Raw genomic sequence first — 18,040 nt, 5'->3', positions numbered from 1 at the left:
CGTTATTAATAATTCTGCCAATACCTGCTCTCAGCAGCCCTCCCGTTCCTCCCAGGTGGGCTCTCTGGGGCCCAGCAGGGCATCGGACCTCCTGGGGCTGGGGAAGCGGCGGCAGGGAGCGCGGGTTACCGTGCAGATGTGAATCCATAGCCCCGTCTGTCGAATGGGTATGGAAGTCCCCCTCGCTGAATGGGTCTCGGTTGTAAGATCTGTTGTTCTGGGCTGTTTGCACACTGACTCAGGGTTCTGGCGGAGGTGACGTGCAGATGGTGGTGGTGTGGGCCAGGGGACAGCTGCTTCCTGGCCCGTCTTCCCGCCTCGTCCGAGGGGCACACCAGAACCAGGGCCGGAGGGAGGGGCACACCAGAACCAGGGCCGGAGGGAGGGGCACACCAGAACCAGGGCCGGAGGGAGGGGCACACCAGAACCAGGGCCGGAGGGAGGGGCACACCAGAACCAGGGCCGGAGGGAGGGGCACACCAGAACCAGGGCTGGAGGGAGGGGCACACCAGAACCAGGGCCGGAGGGAGGGGCACACCAGAACCAGGGCCGGGAGGGATGGGGCACACTGGAACCAGGGCCGGGAGCAGCTTGCCGCGCTCACCGGCTGCCTGTGTCTTCCCTTTGGAGGATCAGAGAAGGAGCGGGCTGCCCCAGGCTGCACGGAAGTGGCCATGTTGGCGGGATCACAGTCTTCGCAGCCAGACAGAGTTGACCTTGGGCAAGCCATCCTTTCTCCGATCCTCCGTCTCCTCACCTGGGGAGTGGGACAGGCAGGCCGGCGTTCTGGGTGAAGCAACCTGCGGGCCTGGACAGAGCAGGCACCTGCTCTTAGGAGAAGGTGTAGGTCTGTGGGTGCCCCCCGGGGGAGTGACAGGGTGCCCAGCGCTGGCCCTGGCCTGCCACCCCGCTGCCCAGGGGCCAGGCCTGTGGAAGATCTGGTGGCAGGAGCCCACCATTCACTTCTCACTCAGCTGCTTCCAGCCCCAGGCACGGGACACTCCCAAACCTGACTTGCAGGATTGTTTATTATTACCGTGTTTGCCAGTGAGGCCTCAGACCTCCGTGTAACTCCCCATTCTGCCCAGAAATGGATGCTGGACCAACCGTCCTCCTCCCCGTCCTCAGTCGGTGACATAATGGCCCTTGAGAGGTTGGTTTGCGGCCTCCCAGCAGCAGAGTGGTCTGTGGTCCTGGCTTTTCAGGAGGCGGGTTTAGTGAGCTCTGAGAGGGCTGGGCGCGGTGCAGGGCGGCAGGGGTCACACAGAGGCGGGGGGGGGGTGGTGCTTTGTGGGGTTGGCTGTGCATTCATGGCTGACCCCTCGGGCTTGAGGTGGTGGAGCTGAAATGTACTGTTGAGTGAGTGCAAGCATGCTTGTTTGGGGGTGGGGGGTGCATGCATGATGGGAGGGAGGGGTATCTGCTATGATGAGAAGCAGGAGAGTGTGTTGGTTAAAAGCCGAGACTCTGGGGCCAGGCAGCCTGAGGTTGAAACCTGGCTCTGCTCTTTAGTGTGTGACTCAGTGTAGTTCTCTGGGCCTCAGCTTGCTCACCTGTAAAATGGGAGTAATAGCAGTCCCTCACCTTCCTCCTAAGGAGCTAAGAGGGGGTGCACACAGGAAACACTACTTAAGTATCATTAACTTTTTTTTTAATATATATTTCTTTATTGATTTCAGAGAGGAAGGGAGAGGGAGAGATAGAAAAATCAGTGATGAGAGAGAATCATTGATTGGCTGCCTACTGCACGCCCATCGAGCCCACAACCCAGGCATGTGCCCTTGGTTGGGATCGAACCTGGGACCCTTCAGTCCGCAGGCCGACGCTCTATCCACTGAGCCAAACAAGCCAGGGCTCATTAACTGTTATCGTTGAGGTTATGAAAAGAATTCTGACCGAGGGGTTACAGGGCTAGCATAGGCCTGGCTCTGCCCCTTCTTCTCCCTGGGCCTCAGTTTCCACATCTGTGGAATGGCTGGGCCAGACGATTCTAGCCTCCCTCCCAGACCAGGTGTTCTGGTCTCTGTGTTGTTGGCCTTTCACAGCCGAACACGGAGGCTTCGAGGAGCCTCCAGGACAGCCATCAGCTACCCGAACCAGGCTCGTCCGCTCCCCGTGTCTGGGCCGCTGGCTCGGAAATGCACTACGCCTCCGGGCGCTGGGTGTCCTAGCTCTTCTGACTGCACTTGCTCCCGCCTCCCTTCCCCAGCCTTTCTGACCCAGCTTCCTCCTCCAGGAAGCCTGCCCTGCTGTCTCCCACCCCGGCTCTTTTCTTCTGAGCCTCTTTTCTGCATTTCCTGTGCCCAGCCGGCGATCCCTCATCACCATGTCAAGGTGTTTGTGACACGTTATTGAATGACGGTGCGTGTCTGTCATGGTTCCAGGAAACTGAGGGGACCCGAATTCATTGTGTCTGCTCAGCGCCTGGCCCTGTGCTCGGCACTCTCCTGTTCTATGTGCTGTGACCCATGCAGACACTCGGCGAGGTCCGGAGCGTGACCTTGCCGGCAGAGTGAGGAGCTGAGCCCAGGGAGGCTGTGTGGGGCCCAGTCTGTTCCTCCGAAGCCCTTCCTCTCTGTCCGCTGCCCCTCCCAGCCTCCCCCCGGCACCCGGCAGGCTGTTTAGGTAAAGGAATGAGGATGCTGCTCGCAGGGCCCCAGCTCCTGCGGAGTCCGCCCTGTCCTCGCTTCACCTCCCTTCTCTCATGTGATCTTACAATAACCTTATAAGGCGGCCTCCATCCTTATCCCCATTTTACAGGTGGCGCATGTGTGGCCCAGAGAAGTTAAGTAACTTGCTCACCATCACACAGGAAGGAAGTGGTGGAACCAAGATTGAAAACCAGACAGCTGAGATAGGCACCTGCAGAAGCGAATTAAAACTCTCCAGCCCACTCCCCATCACCTTCCCTAGGTTTCTCAGCGCACATTTCTCTCTTTTTAAAAATTATTTACTTGTTGATATTAGAGAGAGGGAGAGAAACAGAGATGAATTCGTTGCATTTATTTATGTGCTCATTGTTGATTCTTGGGTGTGACCTGGCCAGTTATCCAACCTGCTGCCTTGGCATCTGGGGACGATGCTCCCTGGCCAGGGCCCAGTGCATGTTTCTAGAGCACCTTCCGGGGGGGGGGGGCACCGTGCCAGGGTCAGGAGATAAGACAGACCCCTGTCCTGGGCCGAGCCGGAAGCCCAGCCAGCGGGAGGGCAGAGGACAGGGCAGTGAGTTCCGCTGGGTCCGGTGAACCCTCTAACACACATGTGTCAAACACAAGGCCCGCGGGCCAAATCCGTCCCGCCAGGCCTTGCAATGTGGCCCGCACCACGCTGTCATCACTGCACTCCGCTGCGTTTCCATCACAATGACAGTTTATGACTGTTCAGTAAACCATTCGGCCCGCGATTTAGGCTGGATTTTAGATTTTGGCCCCTTCTCTGATTGAGTTCGACACCCCTACTCTAACAGCACAGCTGCTGTCGCCCCCCTTTGCCAGAGGAGGGAACACACTGAGGGCGCCCAGGGGCTGCCCAGGGTCACACAGGGAGCAAGGGGGGAGCTGGGCCTGAACCCGCAGTCTGCTCAGAGCCATCCCTTTCCAGCAGTTCCCGCGGGCTGCCAAGGCCACGGAGCAGGGGCCGCAATGGGGACACATGGAAAGTGGCAGCTAACTCGGACTTGAGGGTCAGAGGACATGATGTCTCGGCGGAGACCCTCATGTAACCAGGCGTGGGGGAAGCGGGGGGAGGGAGAGCGGGGCCCGCGGGAGAGGAGCATGGTTTGTTGGGGGACTGAGTGAAGGTGTTGTCCGGCCTCCTGGCGGGTGTTGGCAGGTGTGAGAGCAGCCACTGTGCTGCCAGGGCTCAGTGAGTGGCTGGTGTGGACTCTGCACCGGGTGGAGTCTTGGGGGAGGGGGAGGAGCACCGGTGCAAAGCATGGTGGGAGCCCTGAGAACGGAGGAGGGTGGGAGGAGAAATGGAAGCACTGCCCAGACAATGGGAACAGCCGAGTCCCGGCCTGGACCCCAGCGTCCTGGGCTGGGAAGGATGCGATGGGAGAACGAGTCTGGTGCTTAGTAGGTCCTCACAGATGTCAGGCCCAGGAGCTCAGGTGAAGGGTCTGGGGCAGCCAGTGCCAGGTGCCCATGTGCCAGGGGAGAGGGTGGTGCCAGGGGTTGGCACGGGGGCCTCTGACCTGCGGCAGTCTGGAGCACACGTGGTTTTCTCGGAGGAGGGGGGCATCGGACGGAGACCTGCCAGGCCGGGCTGACCCGAGCAGCTTGGAGTCGGAGGCTCAGGCCGAGGGCAGAGTCTGGCCTGGTCTGGAGTCCAGGCCCGGGACGCCTAGTCCCTGTATTGTCTGTGACAGCTGCTTCCCCATCTTGACATGGGGCTTTGGTACCTGCCTCTCAGGCATGGCCAAGGCGGAGGAGGAGGAGGGTGAGTGCCAGTGCTCAGCCAGTCGGAACCAGCACTGCTGGCCGCACCGCGAGGGGCAGGCCTCCTGCCGCCGCCACCCCTACCCCCGGTGGGACTTGGGGTGGTGGGGACCGCGCCACCTGCCTGCCCCGCTGAAGTCCCCCTCTGCAGGGGAGGCCTGGCCGGAGTCACCAGGCCCAAGTCCTCATGGCGGCCTCTGAGGCTTCAGAAAGCCCTGGGGCTGCCGGCGGCCCTGCAGGCTCTGAGCCCCTTTGCTGGCCCCCAGCAGCCCTTCCCCTCGCGCCCCTGCCTCCCCCCAGCGCAGTCCCTGCTGAGCAGCCTCAGGAAAGTCCGCCCTCTGAGCCTGCCGGTCTTCCTGAGCACCTCCCCCTGCCCCCCCAGGAGGGGAGCCCCAGCACGCAGGCGTCCATAACTGTCCCGCGGGCCTCCACCCCATGGGCTCTAAGAACAGCAGTGACTGTAGTTCTTTTTTTTAAAATTAAATATATTTTTATTGATTTCAGAGAGGAAGGGAGAGGGAGAGATAGAAACATCAGTGATGACAGAGAATCATTGATCAGCTGCCTCCTGCACGCCCCCCACTGGGGGTCGAGCCCACAACCCACGCACGTGCCCTTGGCTGGAATCGAACCCGGGGCCCTTGGGTCCCCAGGCCAGCGCTCTGCCCGCTGAGCCAGCCCGGCTAGGGCAGGCTGCTGCTCTTCACCGTGGGGGGTAGTCACCCCTTTTAAGCCGTTCACTCTGGGGCCAATTATAAATAGACGCACATCGCCCCATCCACAGAGATAAAACGTTTTCTCCGAGATGAGCCGCCCGCCCCTCCCCCACGCCAGCACGAGATCTCTGGAGGGATTGGCGCTCTCCTCCCTCCTCCACCCGTCCCTCCTCCCTGCCGCTCCTCCCTCTCCTCCCGCAGAGGTGAGATCCAGCCGGGGCCGTGATGTCAGAGGCTCCGCTGATGTCACCGCCGCGGCCGTGACTTCACTTGCCGGCTTGGGCAGGAGGAGCGGCGAGGCGGCTGCGAGCTGGGAAACTACCCCCCTTTCCTTCTCCTCCTCCTCTTCCCTCTCCCTCCTCCGGGCCTCGCTCCGGAGTGGCTGCCCGCCCCCTGGCGGTGCGCGGTCCGTGGTCTGTCCGGTCCGGGCAGGTGCCAGGCAGGATGCTGCTGCAAAGGTAACGGCCGTGAAAGTTTGCTCTGCTGTGCGAGGCGTGCCCACTGGGCACCCCGCCATGCCAGGCGGCCCTGCCCGGGCGGAGGCGGGGGGCGGGCAGGGGCGGCGGGGCCGGGGCAGGGCGGGCAGGGGCCTCCCGGCGGCCTTCAGCGCCTTGTCCCCATCAAAGGCCGCAGCTGCTCAAGTGGCGGCTGCAGCTTTGAAACTGCCATGAAGAGCGGAGGGGGCGCGGGGGTGCTCGGAGCAGCCGGGAGAATGGGGCGAGGGGAGGCGGGGGTGCTCGGAGCAGCCGGGAGAATGGGGCGAGGGGAGGCGCCCAGGCAGCGGCAGGGGCGGGAAGGGCAAGGCCCCTGCGCAGAGTCCGGGGCCAGGGCTGCCCTCACCGCCCCCGGCCCCGCCGGGCCAGCCGGCACCGTGGCCGTGGCCGGGAGCCCAGCAGCCGGGGCGCAGAGGCAGCTGCGGGGGAGGGGCCGGCTGCTCCCCTCGCTCCCCCCACCATTTCCAGGCATATTTATTCCTCCCCCTCCAGCGGGCCATTTGTCAGCGGGGACTCGGGACAAAGGCGGGGGCGGTGGGTGGTCTGCTGCAAGTTGGGCGCGGGGCACGGAGCCGCGGCCGGAGAGAAACGCCGGCAATTAAGAGGCAGATCCAGGGCTCTGCTCATTCAGGCTGTCGAGGGAGCCGTCATTTTGTGTTAGCGTGTGTGTGTGTGCGTGTGCGTGTGTGTGCGTGTGTGTGTGTGCGCGCGCGAGGTGGGAGGAGGAGGAGAGGGGAGAATGACAGGAGAAGGATTATGACATTGTGTTGTCTCTGTTTGTGGTAAATGCAAATCTGGCCCCGGCAGCCTCCCCGGAGAAGCGGCAGCGGGTAACCCAGGCCGAGGCCGAGGCCCAGACCCGCCAGGGAGCCGTGTGGGGGTTTTCTCCTCCCTCTGCTCTGTCTGGCGTGTGCTGCCTCCATTTATTTTTACAGTGAAGTGAAGACAGACAGGCCGGCATGGCGGGAGGAGCCGCCTCCCTCCTCTCTGCACCCGCCCTCCTCCCGCTGCGGGGGCGCCCTGGCTGCTCTCCCGACCCCCAGGCCTGGCCCTAGCTCGGTGGCCCCCCTGCCAGGTCTCTGTCCCCAGACGGGGTCGCGGCTCCTGTCATGCCCTTAGCGTGGATGGCCGAGGTCTCACGGGGCTGCTTCTGCTCACAGCTGCTCCCCGGCCCCCGCCCCCCCATGAGCAGAGACCAAGAGCCGGGCCGAGGCTGGGATGGGGCTTCGGAGACAGGCCGGGCTGGTGTGCCCTCAGCTGCAGTGTTGGCAGGAGGCTGGCAGAGGGCTCTGCTGCCAGGCTGGTGTTGGCAAAGCGTCCCAGGACCTTGCCTCCTCTGACAGCCCCGTGGGGGCAAGGAGCTTGGGCTTGACCCCCGCTGGGAAGCAGTCACAGCCCTCAGCTCGGGCTGGGACCAGGTCAGGCGATGCGTGGTCTGCACACAGGGGGCGCTGTGACCCTGGAGCAGGTCTCCGGGGAATGCACAGGGCGGGCTGCACCGGGCAGGGCACTCCTCACCTGGAAGGTCAGCGGGAGGCCCTGGCCAGCAGGGTCCGGCCCATCACACACTGCTCCTTCCCCGGAGCCGGCCCCTCACCTGGACCTCACCGCCTCCGTTCAGGTCCTTCTGGACTCAGTGTGCCCCCTCCAGGAAGCCCCTCCTGCCCGCCATCTGGAGGGGCTGGGCCTGTGCCCGCCCCATGCCCTCTCACAGCACGGCCCACGCTGTGGTCACCTGGGTGCAGGGACTTCGGGCGCCTCAGCGTTCCCAGCACCTGCCCAGAGCTGAGCGCTGCGGAAGGAGGTCTGTGCCTGGAAACCGGGGAGCAGGGCCGGCCCCGCAGCTCCCCCGGACCCTGGGCCTCACATCCGAGAAGGCGTGGCAGGCTCACCCCGTGGGCTCACCCACCGGAGGGGGACTTCCCCGTGGAGCTGGCGTGGGGGGGAAGCCGCAGCCACATCTGTGAGGAGGTGCCTGTCCCGTGCGCAGAGCCTCGGTGGCTCAGTATTGTCCCTTTGGCAATGGCTGGTAGCCTTGGTGTCCACCCCGGGTTTCCTTCAGATCCTGGCCCTCGGGTCCAGCTGCATGGGGGGGCCGGAGAGTGCAGGGTGAGGAGCAGTGCCTGCGTGGCCTCCGCCTGGTCTGCGGGCTCCAGTGTCCCGTGGGCTTCCTGTGCCCGTGGAAAAGGAAGGAAGGGTGACTAGGCTCTGCCCGAGGCCAAGAGGCTGGCACCCCCCAGGCACACAGAGGGGAGAGGGCAGCAGGCCTGCTCCTCCCACAGCCCCCCCTCTGGTGCACCCTGGGAGCTGTGGAGTCAGCGGTCCTGAGTGACAGTCCTCCCTGCCACTTTCTAGCTGTGTGACCTTGGGCAAGTGACAGCTTCCTAGTCAGTTTAAAAGGCAGTGACCTGGGAGTAGCAGCCTCTACCTGCAGGCTGGTTTGGGAGATTAAAGAGCCTGAAGGGGAAGCCCTAGCTGCTTTGGCTCAGTGGATGGAGCGTTGGCTTGCAGACTCTAAGGGTCCCGGGTTTGATTCTGGTCAAGGGCACATGCCTGGGTTTCAGGCTTGATCCCCAGTGGGGGGCATGCAGGAAGCAGCTCTCATCATTGATGTTTCTCTCCCATTCCCTTCCTCTTTGACATCAGTCAGTCAGTCAATAGGTAAATAAAATAAAGAGACTGCAGGTGCAGTACCTGCACACAGCAGGTGCTCCATTAATGACAGCAGTGGTTATGAGGGAGCTGGCTCCACCAGCAACTTAGGGGCACAGGAAAAAGTTCTCCCTGGAGTGCCTCTGTGAATTCTGAAGGGCAATCAAAGAGGGCTTCCAAGAGGAGGTGGCATTTGAAGGCCTGGAGGAATGAGAAGTTAGCCAGGCTACGGCAGGGGAGGGTATTCCACCAGAAGGAAGTGCAAGAGCGGAGCTTTAAGGTGTAAAGGCTAGTCCTCGTGGCCAAGCCCAGGGAGGGGAGGGGAGGGGAGGGGAAGGGCCCTGATTCTCTCCGCAGTGAGAGCCGTTTCTGGAGGAAGGGAGATCCCGACTTGAAGACAGAGTGGGCAGGTTCCGCTCACTGCAAACTCGCCTCCTGGAGGGGTTCGTATCCTGGAGCTTCAGACGGTTCTCTAGGATCCTGGCTTGTTCTATCCCCTCCCAACGCAGGCCTCTCAGCTGGCCTGGTCGTGCTGGGCTTCCCAGAGGACCCATGCCAGCCTGCATCGCCTCTGAGTTTGGAGTCTCAGGACTCCTGGGGTCCTGCACCGGCCCGGGCCCCACTCGGAGCCGGGGCCACCCTGCCAGGGAGCACTCCATGCCTGTGAGCTTGGAGGGAAGTCAGCCGAGGAGAGTGAAGGGACGCCCACCCAGTGTCTGAGGCGTCACCAGTCTCTCTGAGCCGGTTTCCTGGCTGTAAAATGGGGTGACGATGGTGCTTGGTAATAACTAACATTTGTGAGTTAGGCAGTCTCCCCAACTTTGCCTAGCATGTTAGGGTGGAGGTGGGGGGCAGGGCATTCCATAAGCCAAAAGCATGCAAGGAAGAGCCACAGACATTTGTTTTTCTGGGTGAGGCCAAACTGGCACCTTGGTAATACGGGCAAGATCAGAGGGACTCGGATGCTGGGGATCTGCAAATGTGCCACCTGGGCTGGGCTTCCCCCCCCCCCCCCCATGGCAGAGCCACCAAAACACCTCGGGGCCCTGAGTGAGCCACGGCCCCCGCGCCTCGGCCTTCCTCCCTGAGGGTGGCGGCTCGGCTGGCTCCCCCGCTTCCCCGGCTGAGCCTGCGTGGCCACAGGAGACCCAGGGGCTGCGATTTCTTCCCTTTGATTTTCTTGGACGGCTTCCATGTAGGTGGTGACTTGGGCGGTATCATCTGCCCATTGATTTTTCCAGAAAGGATGTTTCTTCCCTTCCATCCTTCACACGGCCGCAGGTGAACAGCCTCGGTGCCTGGCCTGCCCACTGCTCCCGCTCCCAGCAGCGCACCTCGCTGGACCTGAGAGGGCCCAGCAGGGTCGTGGCTCCCAGGAGGCCCTAGGAGGACAGGGGGCTGCCCCAGCACCTAGCGGAGTTCGGGAAGCGCCCTGGGAGTGGGCATATACAGAACTGGGAGCCACATTCAGGCCACACCTGGCTGAGGCTCAGTTACCGGAACACCCTGGCCGTTCACGCATCCCCCTCCTCTCCTTCCATAGCTTGGGAGCTGGGCAGGCTGCTCACCCCTATCCTGCTGTCTGCTGGGTGATGGCAGGGTCATTCCACCAGAATGATGGAGACAGCGCAGCCCTGTGGCGAGCGCTATGATTGTCCCCATTCTACAGATGAGAAGGCCGAGCTGGAGGGCTTGGGAGCACCCTCTGGGTTGTGGCACCTTCCCCCCTCCCTTTCTTTTATACCCGCGAGGGCTACACAGCTGGGAGCCCATATGATCCGGGCAGATGAAGGGAGTCAGACCTTTGGGGCGGAGTTGGGGAGACACGAAATCTGTAATGAGGTGGCTGCCATCCCAGCTTGTCACTGCCCACCCGGAGTCTGCGGGGAATGGGACCGCGGTCACTGCGGGAGGGGCGCAGCACAAGGTCATGGCCTCCGAGGGGTGCGCGGGATCCTTTCCAGGAGGGAGGTTCTGTCCCCCTTCACTCAGCCAGGCGTGGGGCTGGCTGAAGGGCGCGGCCTGGGTTCCCAGCCCAGCTCTGCCGCTCGCCAGCTTGGTGGTCGCAGGCGAAGGATTGCTGAGTCTGTTCCCACGCCTGTAAGTGGGGTCGCTGTACATTCACCCCAGAGGCGAGGGGGGGTGACTTGTGTTAATGCAGGGAGCTCAGCACCCGTTAGGAGCTGTGGGAATGTTCTCCGCTGCTGCCCCTCAATCAGCTGACTCCCCCAAACACCGAGCACTTACTGAGGGCCAATCCCGGGAGCCACGGACTCCGCACTCAGGCCCTCCTGTAGGGGAACAGCCTGCGAGAACTGGTGTGTTGGCTCCCACTGCTGGCGTGACAGACATCCTGATGAAGTATGTCACTTTAAAATATTTTTAGAAGAAATTTCTGGAAAGTTTCCTTATACCATGGGAGCCATGCATCCTGAACCATTACCAGGTTCTTGTTGGCTTTGCTGTGGCTTGCCGGGGTCCTCCCTTCCCCGGGACTCGGTTTCCTCATCTGTAAAGCGAGCGGGAGCTGCCCCCACCTGGGAGGACGGCCCAGCCACAGACCTTAGGGCCGTGGAGGGCGCTGGCTCTTGTCATTCGCGAGGCGGTCACGGGCATTGCCTGTGCGGGGTCCTGCGGGTGCTGCCCTGGGCGTGGACGCCAGCGGGGTGCCGGCTCTGCTCTCGGGTCCCCTGAGGAGCGGCCTTACTAAAACCTTGGTTTTGTGATTTCCAGAGAACATGGAAGGCCCCTCAGGCAGCCTGGCCCCTTCCAGGGGAAGTGCCGGTAAGTGTCTCTCCTCTCTGTTTGTTCCACAAATGCTTCCGGAGCAGCTCCGTGTGCTGGGGGTGAGGCGGGAGAGCTGGAGGCCGGCTCTCTCCTTCAGAGCTCGGTCCAGGAGCATCTGGAAGTCCCACACCCAAACGGCCAGATGTCTGAGGCTCAGGGGTGGTCAGACGCAAAGCCTGGACTTTGCAGAAGATGCTCAGCCACGGGCAGCTGGCAGGATCGTTAACAATGAATACTGACCGTTTCCTCTGCCTGGGTCCCCTTGGGACAAGGTCCCCGAGCCTGCTGCCGCCCGCACTGTCTGGCTTCAGCTGCGTCTCCGGCTTCTCATGTCTGTTATGCTGCTCTGGCCTCCCTCCCCTTCCCCAAATCCGCTTGCTCCCTCCTCTCTAGGGGCCTTTGCTGGGCCCGCCACCTGGAGCTCTCTTCCAACCTCATCACATGGCTCCTTCCTGTCTGCCCTTCAGCTCTCACCTCAAATGTCCTGGATCCCCAAGACCCAGGGCCCCGTTGTACATGTGGGCACCTGCCACGCGCTTACTAACGTGTGTCGTGGCTGTTACCAGATGATTATTTATACGACAAGACGTTCCCTCTAACGGCCCCAGGGGACTGTAGGCTCCATGACAACAGGGACCCTTGGGCTCAGTGTGTGGCATATGGCAAGGGCTGTCAGTGTTGGTTGGATGAATTTGCGATGGGCATTAAAGTAAGGCTTCAGAGAGGTGGTGGCATTAGACTAGAACTTGTAAGAGAGTGTAATTCCAGTCTGTAGGGAAGAGGAGGGGCTTCGTGCCTTGGGGCTCAGACAGGCGGGAACACAGCTGCAAACTCTGTTTGGCCAAGAGGCGGCATGGGACACGTGAGAGGCGGTGGAGAATGGAGCTGGGCCAGAGGAGGGCTTTGTGTTCCAGGTGGATGAGAATCAACTTGAACTCTGCAGGCACTTGGGACCCATCGGAAACCTTTGGGCCAGAGGGAGTGGGGGCAGAGCTGGCTCTGGGTAACCGAGGAGCCCGCTGCAGGGGCGGGTGGGCCGGGAAGAGGCCGAGTCCAGAGGACCAGTTGGGAGTCAGAGAATCTGTGGACCCTGCTGCTTTCCCTTTCCTGGAACCACACACGTGCCTTGGCAGCTGTCCTGGCAAGGAGATGCAGGGCAGGGCTGAGGCACCTCACGCGGCATCGCTGCTTCCAGAGGACAGTCACCGTGGTGGCAGGGCAGCCATTCCCGAGTCACCGGAGGGAGATGGAGTGGAGGGAGCATCGGTGTCTCCATCGCTCAGCTTCCCTGATGGAGGAGGCAGCGTCCATCTCTGCATTTCTGCACCTGTGTCCCGGCATCCGGGGATCATGGCACTGATGGACCAGCCATGGCCGATGAACAGGAGCGTTTTCCTCCAAGCCAGCGAACAAGGCCCTGCTCTGTGCCCCGGATGTGGTCAGAAGAGCCAGGATTCGCAAGAAGGACCCGGCCACAGGTCCCAGACCAAGCCCTTAGTACCTGTGTGCCTCTGGGCATCTTGTCAGCAGCTCGGGGCTTCGGGTGCTTCACTGTGAAGTGGGAGCTGCTCGGGCTCCGTGAGAGCTGGGGGCGAGGACACGCGGGCAGCCCCGCGCAGAGGGAGTGGCGGCTGTATCAGGGCTGCGCTCCCCTCCCTGGTTTGAATTCTTCGCAGGAAGCTTGGGTTTCGGGCTTAAAATGAAGAGCGTGTCAACAAAACAGGATGGAACAAAGTCTTTTCCCAGCATGCCTCAGCATGGGGCCCTGTCTTCCCGCCAAGCCCCGCGGAGATGGGGCTAAAAGTCTTGCGCTTTCAAGCAGAAATAATCCCAAAGGAAAGGACCCTCCCTGTTGTTAGCTGGTGATAAAGCGAAGCTGGAGCCTGCCGCCCAGCCCCCCGGCTTCACATTGAACTCTGCCCCTTCCCAGCGGCTCCGGGCCTCAGTTTCCCCATCTGCAGGACGCCCTCATGCCAGTATGCACCTCCAAGGGCTGCGGTGAGGATTAAGTGCGTTCATGCAGGTCAAGTGCTGAGGACATGCCTTTGCCGTTGTGATGGTTAGATGATTTTATTTTCACTTTAACTCTTCATTTTCACTTTCGCTCCTTGTGGTGCTCGGCGGGGGCTCTGGGGCCAGAGGCTAAGTTCCGCTTCCTAAGGCTGTTGGGAGGAGTGAAGGTAAGACACCGACTCCCTGGAGGCAGGAGATCCCTCAGCCCCTCCTCCCACTCCAACTTCCAGATGCGGGAGTTCAGACTCAGAGCATCTGCTGAAGGACAAGGCCAGGGTGTCCTGGGTGTGAGACAGCCTGCCCCCCCCCCCCCAGGGGCCTGTGCTGGGCCCGCACACGCCGCCCAGGGAGGGTTGTGCCACCAGGGGCAGGAGTTCCGCATGGGCTGAGGGCTGCTCCGCGCGGAGCCAGGCTCAGGGGCCTCCAGCCGCTCAGCTGTGTCTCCTCCATGTTCTCTCTCCACTCACCTGTGGGAAGATGGATGCCGTGGGGCACAGCGAGGCCACTAGCTGGGGAGGCCGTGGTCTCCCAGGCAGCCTGCCCAGCCTCCAGGCTTTCACACGTTACTGTGGGGAGAGGCTGGTGCCCACCCTGCTGTCTCTCAGGTCCCTCTCCCTGTCTGCCTGCAGACGTGGGACCCACCAGCTGTGCGTCCGTCCATCTTCCACTATTTGCCAAGCGCTGGGGAGCTTGTGGTCAGGAGCGCAGCCTCTAGGATCAAAAACCCCACCCACCTCGCCCCAGGGACCCTTCCACGCTGTGTGCCCAGGACAAGTTACTCAAACTGTGCTTCAGTGGCCTCAGCTGCCAAGTGGGGTTGATAGCTACCAACCTCACCAGGTTGTTGCAAACACAGTGCCCATTCACAGGAAGCCACATCCTGCATAGGATGCTGGAGACACCAACAAGGCAGAGGTGTGTGCCCACAAATGCTCATACTCCCGGGAGAGACTGACAGTCACATAAACAGCCCCGTGTGACCCGTGGGAGCTAAAGAGGGAGCCACGACTTCCATCCACACCTCCTGAGCAGAGGTCCCTGAGACCCTGTGATACAAACTCATCCCAAGCTGGTCACAGAACCCGGCCCTGCAGGCCCACACCCTGGCCTTCCTCCGAAGCCGCCTCTCCCCTGCCCCTCACCCTCCCGGGAGAACAGGTGGCTGCCCACCCTGCTAAGGCTTGGTACCCCCTGGCCCTGTCCTTGCCCCAGAAAGACCTACTCTCAGCCCCTCTGCCCTCCCCAGCGGGGCTCCAAGTGTGGAAAGAAGGCGTGCCACCGCGGATCTGGCCACCCTGCTGTTTGTGTACCCGCTGCTCCATCTGGTTTGCATGGGGGAAGTGCCTGGCCCGGCACAGGCTCTGCAGGATGCGGTGGGGGTTCCCCACTCTGTGAACCTGAGGCTCTATCAGGTGTCTCTCGAGAACTAGGAGCCAGCTTCCGGCCAGCCTCTCGGTGTGCTCCAGTCAGCAGGAGGCCCTCCGAGAGAAAGGAGGGGGGGCCGCAGAGGGAGGAAGGTGAAGGCTGCACGTGTGCTCAAGAGCCTGCGAGAGAGCGAGAGGAAGGACATCCGCCTGCTGCTGAAGGCAGGACACGCGGCTCACTCTGCACAAGTCACTGATGGGGCGGGCAGGCCCAGTCTCCTCCATCAATTCGCCTGACACCCGGGAGCTGGCGGAGGCAGTGCCCTGGAGGCGGAGGCTCCATTTGTAATCCCGGAGTGGCCAGGCCTGGGGGAGGGCAGAGGAGTTTGTAATAAAGGGAGAGAGTGACACGGTTTCCAAACGCCATCCCAGAGCCAGAGGAGGAGGGAAAGGATGCCTTTAGCTTCTGGAATCGAAACCACTGATTCAGTTCAATAAGTGTTTTTCAAGCGGACTGGGGTGGGCCAGAGGGGAGGGTCACAATGAATCTCATGAAGCTGTTGTCTTTTTCTGAAAGTGTGGAAGGAGAGACAGGATTCTTGAAGATGAGAGAGTGAGAGAACAACAGTAGATGCTAGCGTGGTCACAGAGAAGGGGGCTCCCAGCTGCTGAGCTCTGGCCGCTGTGGGATCTGGGGCAATGATTTAGCTTCGCTGAGCCCCATCTACTCACGTGTCATATTGTGTCCACAGCATAGAACTGTAGCTGTGAACATGTGCCTGGTATGTACTGAATTCTTTATGCAGGTCTCTAGATCCTCCTAACATGCATGTTAGGAGGGAGGTGATATTATCTCCACTTTGTGGCTGAGGAAACCAAGGTTCAGAGGTGAAATGCATTGTCTCAGGCCACACAGCCCAAAGGTACCTCACATCTGTGTGTTGGCCACAGCACCCACAACGTGTTCTGTTTCCAAACGGCACCCAAAGGGAAGAGTGACAGACCACACTGCTGAGGGAGCCGGGGCCGGCCTGGCCCTAGGCCTGGGAAGCCTGCAGGTGGAGGGCAGCTGGGCAGCGCTGCAGCGGGCTCCCAGGGAGTGGGAGCGGCTATGGCGTCAGTCCCAGGACAGGAGGCGGGAGCAAACGAGAGCTGGACTCCAGTTATCTGTCTGCATTCTTGTCCTTGGTCACCATGCGTGTCATGGTCCAGCCCCCCAGTCTGAAACCCGAGTGAGCCGAGGAAGAGGAGAGAGGAGGGAGGAGTGACGGGCAGGAGACAAGGAAGAGGGCTGCCCTCTGCTTCCTGAGTTCTCACAAAGTGAGGGTGCCCCCAGCACTCAGGGCTCACAGCGCTCCCCTGCATCCTTCCGTTTGTCCAGACAACATGGGTCTGTGCTGAAGAGCCCCCAACCTTTCCCTCGGCGGCTCTGATCCAAGCAGAAGCCAGCACTGGTCTTTTTTTTTTTTTTTTTTTTTTAAATCTTGGTGCCAAAGAATTTGAAAATGAAACTCACAGAACAATGGGAACCGCCGAAGGGAGGGCCCACAGCCTGTTCAGCTCTGCCCCGGACGAGCCTGCACCCCCCGCCTGGCATGCAGGAGGTGCTGGGAACCGCCTTCGAGCAGAGCCTTGACCCACATTGGAACTGGCCCCCACTTTGTGAGGCTGGACAAACGCCAAGAGAAATCACTGCCTTCTCCACTCACAGCCTCCTGAGGTGCTAGAACCAACTCAGGCCCTGCCTGGGATCCCACAACAGGCCCCTCCCTGGGTGGCCTGCCGCCAGGCAAAGTGTTAATGTGTCTGGCTAGGTGGGGTTAGAGGTGAAAGGGTAGGCCAGGCCCTGGGGAGCTGTGTACCTCAAATGCACCTGAATCTGGGCCCCAGGTCACACCTGGTTCCCATCAGCCTTCACCTGCTGTGGCAGAGCACTTTTTCCAACTCCAGTTTCCTTTCGAGTTGGGTTGCTTCAGAAAAGGAACTACTCTTAACATCTACAATCAGCAATTTTGGCCAATGTTAAGAACATCTGTGCCCAGGTGGGAAACTGAGGCCCAGAGTGGGGAGAGACCCCGGCCGGGTATCCAGGTGAGTCACAGACAGGATCGCAATCCCTCCAAATACATCATCTCGCCGGCCTAACTTCTGATAGCAATGTGTCACACAGCACAGACGGTTCAGGGGTGGTTCTGCAACGGAGATTTCCTTTTCAAAAGTCGAGCCATTCCTTTGCTCCGTAAAACACACATGAGGTTTGCAAAGGAAGTCTGGGAACAGCCTGAGGCCTTGGCACCACCAATCGTCCACCTTATCTCCAAATTAATACTGGACTCTGGATCCAGCCAACCAGGCATTGCAGGTCTTAATGCCGCCGCAGGCAAAGGCAACTGGCATTTGGTGAGCCTGTGTTTTTCATGTGAAGCCGGTGGGCCTCCCCGCCCCTCGTTTAATGGAAGCGAAGGGAACTGAGGGCCCAAGTCATTCATCCAAGGACACTTGGGGCCACGAGGTGGAGGCGGCCAGAGAACCGGGTCTGCCGGGTCCTGAGAGCAACTGGAGGCCAGAGGCACCGCCGTGCCCAGCCCTACTGACCAGGTTACCAGGAGGAGGCCTGGCCCTGGTTCCACGCTCCTCGGCCGCCCGAGGTGGGACGCTGCGGTTGGAGGCCCCAAGGGCTCCAGAGATTCCAGGCCACTAACTCCCCACAAAGTTGGCTCGCCACCACTCCCAGGCGGACGGACGGAGGGAAGCTGTGGGCCAAGATGGCACGGAGCACGCGGCAACACGTTCGCGCTGCGCCCCGCGGCGGCCGAGAGGGACCCCGCGCCTCGGCCCCCGCGCGACCCCCGCCGCCGGGCTGGGGCTGACCCGGCGCGCACAGGCCTCGGCGCCGCCGCACGCGGGTGGGCACGCGCGTGCGCGCCGGCCCCGCCCCCCGCCGCCCCGCCCCCGCCGCGCGCCCTCCCGCCCGCCCGCGCGCCGCGGCCTCGCGCCTCCCCATTGGTCGCGCGCCGTCACCTGACGCTCTGTTATTTCCTGTGTGTTGGGAGAATGGAGAGAAAAAATCCCGAATCGAGCGGCTTTCCGCCCCAGCGAGGCGGCCGCGGCCTCCGCCTGGGGAGCCCGCCCTGAGGCGCGCCCGACCGGGGAGCGAGCGCGCGGGCCGGAGCGAGCCTCCAGAGGCCGCGGCCGCGGCCCCGGCCCGCCCCGCCGCCGGCCCGGGCGCCCGAGCTGGAGGCGGCGGAGGCTCCCCCACCCCCACCCCGCGCAGCGCCGCCTGCCGCCGCTCCCTCCCCTCCCGCCCCCGGCCGAGGCCGAGGGACCGGGCGGGGGTCTCCCGCAGGTAACCGCCGCCCGGGGTGGGGAAAGGGCCCGGGCTGAGGAGCCGAGGCGAGGGCTGAGGCGCTGGGGCCGGGCCGGGATGTCCGGCCTCGAGGGCTGGGGGCAGAGGTACTTGCCCGGCCCGAACCGGGAGTGCTGAGACCCCCGGACTCTGAGGCCCGGGCTCGGTGCCGGGGGCCGTGGCCCGGCCCGACCCGGGGTGCGGAGAGGAGGGGCCTGGCCTCGAGGGTTGC

General features: G+C 62.2%; 1 protein-coding gene across 3 annotated transcripts in view; it reads left to right on the top strand.

Annotated features, from left to right (window-relative positions):
* Positions 1 to 18,040, top strand: part of TCF20 (transcription factor 20) — a 164,575-nt gene that overhangs the window by 66,468 nt on the left and 80,067 nt on the right. For 2 of the 3 annotated variants that reach the window (XM_036425506.2, XM_045577040.1), the window contains one exon: positions 11,032 to 11,082. The gene's annotated coding sequence lies outside the window, so the exon portion shown is untranslated. Of the gene's footprint in view, positions 1 to 11,031; positions 11,083 to 17,495; positions 17,809 to 18,040 lie in introns of those variants that run through there. The other variant, XM_036425505.2, reaches the window with a different exon arrangement.

This window comes from Pipistrellus kuhlii, unplaced genomic scaffold (genome assembly GCF_014108245.1).
Source record: "Pipistrellus kuhlii isolate mPipKuh1 unplaced genomic scaffold, mPipKuh1.p scaffold_m20_p_81, whole genome shotgun sequence".
In the NCBI taxonomy this organism is placed as follows: Eukaryota; Metazoa; Chordata; class Mammalia; order Chiroptera; family Vespertilionidae; genus Pipistrellus; species Pipistrellus kuhlii.
This window is presented reverse-complemented; position numbering and strand designations above follow the sequence as displayed.